Below are 3,927 nucleotides of genomic sequence, written 5' to 3' on the forward strand. Positions count from 1 at the left end.
CAGTGCACGGCAGCGCTGCAGAAGGGTGGGTGCACCCTCCGCCCGGGGGGACCCTGGCAGGGCGCCCTGCCCACGCACACCATCACCTGTTGATGGTTACACCGTGCCCGTGCACATCCACCCGTGTCCGTGCACGGGTAGCTTTGTGTCGACCCACACGTGCACCATACAGCTTGTCCGTGCACACCCACGCCGCAGGACGTGCACGGTTCCACCCGTGTCCGTGCCCGCTTCCGTTGCAGCCCTGCCTACGGCTGTGCACGGTCTCATGTGCACACGCACACGCACACGCAAGGAAGAAGGAAATTTGTGCGTGGCTATGGTGTATCCCTTCACACCCACGCCGGAACGTGTACACTGGTACCACGGGGCTGTGCATGCTCACCCGTTTCTGTGCACCGTTCCACTGTGGCCATGCACACCCACCCGTGTCTGTGATCATTACCATGTGTCCGTGCACACTCACCTGTGTCCATGCACTGTTACCGTGTGCCCATGCACACCCACCCGTGTCTGTGCATCGTTGCCGTGCGTCCGCCCACACTCACCCGTGGTGGTGCACCATTACGGTGTGCCCATGCACACCCACCCGTGTCGGTGCACGGCTGTACCGGATAATTGCATGGGCTGTACCGGGGGCAGCCACCCCGATTGCTGTAAAAACGAACAACCAAACAAACCTCAAAGCATCCGCCCCACGAGAAGGCGGCACGGCTACACGTTGCCCACGCGCGGCTGTGCCGTGTCCGTGAGTCCGTGCACGGCCACACCGTGCGCCTGCAGCCCCCGAGCCCCTGCAGTCCCCCCGAGCCCTGGGAAAGCCGTGCACACTGACACTGGCCGTGCCCACTCACACCGAGTCCGTGCACACTTGCACCGGCCACGCACACTCACACTGAGTCCGTGCACACTCACACCGAGTCCGTGCACACTCACACAAGGTCCACGCACATTCACGGTGTGTGCGTGCACACTCTCGCCGTGCCCGTGGACATTTACAGTGTCCGTGCACAGTCACACCTTATCCGTGGACATTTCCCCCGTGTCCCTGCACATTGTCCCCGTGTTCGTGCACGGCTCCCCCGTGGCCCTGCACATTCCCTCGTGTCCATTCCCCATTTCCCCGTGTCCCTGCGCAGTCCCCCGTGCACCTTTACCCGTGTCCCTGCGCAGTCCCCCGTGCACCTTTACCCGTGTCCCTGCACAGTCCCCCCGTGTTTTCGCACGGCTCCCCCGTGTCCCTGCACATTTACCAGGTGCCCCTCCACAGTCCCCCCGTGTCCGCGCCCAGACCCTCCATGACCCTGCACAGTCCCCCCGTGTCCCCGCCCAGTCCCGCCGCGTCCGTGCCCAGACCCCCGTGTCCCTGCCCAGACCCCCCGTGCCCCCGCCCCATCCCCCCGTGTTTTCGCACGGCTCTCCCGTTCCGCGGGCGCCCGCCGCCGTTACCGTGCTCCGCCGCGCTGCCCCGGCCTGGGCCCGGCTCCCGCCCGCGGCCCCGCTGCGCCGGCCCCGGGGCACCCTCGGCGGTGCCCCCGCAGCCCCCAGTCGGCAGCACCGAGCTGGGGCCGGGGGTCTTCCCGGGGCTCCCCGTTCGCTTGCGGGGAGGGGAAGGAGGAAGCGGAGGAGGGTCCCCCGGCCACGGGCGGCCGCGGGTCCCTCGGCCCGGCAGAGCCGCGCGTGGCTGGCCGGGACTCCCCGGGGGTGGCGGGCTTGGTGGCCGGGGAAGCCCCGGCTCCGCTCCCGGCGGACCCCCCGGCCCCCGCCGCCCGAGCCTTAGGCCCGCAAGGCCGCCGGCGTGGGCCTTGGGCCGGGGAACGCGGCCGCACCGAGCCAAGCCCAGCCCCAGCCAAGCCGAGCCGAACCGTGCCGAACCGGGCGCCCCCCCCCGCCCCCGGCACGGCGTTACCTTGATGTCCAGCAAGCCGGGGGTGCCGGGCCCGGGCAGGTCTGGGCGGCGGCTCGGGCCCCTTCGCCAGGGCATAAACCGGCAAAACGAAGGAATATTGGGTGGGTGGATGGTGGGGTTCGCCCCTTCACCGGCCCCCGGAGCGGGGGGGCAGCGGGGCGGCGGCTGGGGGGGGCTCGGCGGGGATGGCATCAGGCGACCGCCGGAGCCAGCCAGAAAACGGGGCTGCTCCGGGAGAGCGGGGCCGCCCTGGGCCGGGGTCTGCTCCGCACGGCCCGAGGGAGAGAGAAAAAATTGCAATAATCAATAATAATAATAATAATAATAATAATAATAATAATAATAATAATAATAATAATAATAATAATAATAATAATAATAACAGCAATAATAATAACAACACAAGAACGGTACTAACGCTAAAACAAAAACAATAATAATGATGTCATAAAAATAAGCAGCATAATTTTTTTTATTATTATTATTGCTATTATTATTGCCGACGAGAGGGTAGGCGGGAAGCTGCCGCCGCCCCGCTGCCCCTGCGCAGCCCGAGGAGCAGCGTGGAGCCCCCCACCCCGGCTCCTCGGGAGCGGCGGAGCCGCTTCGCGCCCGGAGATTTTCCCTTCCCGGCTCCCCCGCCACCTCGGACCCACCCAGAGCAAATCCCTTTGCTTTGCAATTAATGCCACCATGGTCATAACGAGGAAAAAAAAATTGACATTGGGGGAGCAGGAGACCGGGAGGGTGCGGCGGGGTGCGGGGGCTACCCGGGCTGCGGGGCTGCTTCCCGCCCGGTGGTACGGCGGCCCGAGCTGCCGCCCTGTGCCGGGGCTCGGCGGAGGGAGGGTATTTCGTTACAGTGGCTCCCGGGCAGCGGCTGCCCTCCGCCTTCCCCGGGGGAGAACGACCCGGCCCCGCCGAACCGAGGGTGCGGGCCGCGGCCACCGGCGCTCGGTGAAGCCTGCTCAGCCTTTCCTCCGCGCCCGGCCGGCCGCGTCCCGGCTTCCCGCTCTCCTCCTGCTCTGCCTTTTTCGTTTGCTTTCTTTCCTTTTCCTCCTGCTTTTTTCTTTTTATTTCATTTCCCTCCATTTTATTTTATTTTTGACCTTTATCTGCTTTTATTTTCTCCGCGCCGTTTCGGTTACTCCAGGGCCGGGCACAGGCTGCGGCAGAGGCGGACAGTGGGGCCCACTGCAGCCCAAGGGCGCACTTGGAGGCCTTGAACTCCCCGTCCCTGTCAAGCCCCCTGAGCCGGCCGCCTTCTGCCGCGGCTGGGCTCCCCCTCGGGGAACCGGGCCGGGCCCAGCCCCCGGGACACCCTAACCCCGGGCGATGCTCCGTGCGGGGAGCGGCAGAGCCGGGTGGGCGTCGAGGGCAGTGGTTTGGAGCCCCGGTCGCTGGGGATTGAGCTCTCGGGGATGCTGGGCTCTCGGAATTGGATTAACAGCTAATTTATTTATTTTTAATCCACCGTCATTCCAACCACTCCGATTTGAGGGGTTTCGGGACGAGGCTGAGAGGGGTGCCGCCCGCTCCCCCCGGGGAAGCACTCCTGACGCTTCTCCGCCGGGAGCTGCCCCTTTGCAGAGAGCGGCGGAACGAAGTCCGCCGAGGCGGGGGTGCTGCCTGCGACCCCCTCCCCGGGAGGCCGCCCGGGGGCCCGGCCGGCCCCGCTGGGCACGGGGAGCGGCTCGCCGCAGTCCTGGTCCCGGTGCCGGTCGCCGGGGCGGAGGGGCCAGCGGCTGCCGGGTGCGGCTATGCCGGAGCAGGGCGGGGATGCTCAGGGCAACCCCACTGCCCGGTCCCGGGGAGGAGGTGGGGTAACTTCGGTGGCGGCGGGGACCCTCGGGCTACCAGAGGGCACCGTGGGGAAGAGGGGTCGAAGTCCCCCCGTCCCGGAGGGGCGCGGGCAGCCTGGGGAGCAGGGGGCGTGGGGGGAAACAGACCCGCACCGGGGCAAGGTTATTTCTTTATCCGTTTCTACCTCGGCTGGCCCTTCGCCGAGGTGGGGGTTC

This window comes from Falco naumanni, chromosome 1, assembly GCF_017639655.2.
Source record: "Falco naumanni isolate bFalNau1 chromosome 1, bFalNau1.pat, whole genome shotgun sequence".
Lineage (NCBI taxonomy): Eukaryota > Metazoa > Chordata > Aves > Falconiformes > Falconidae > Falco > Falco naumanni.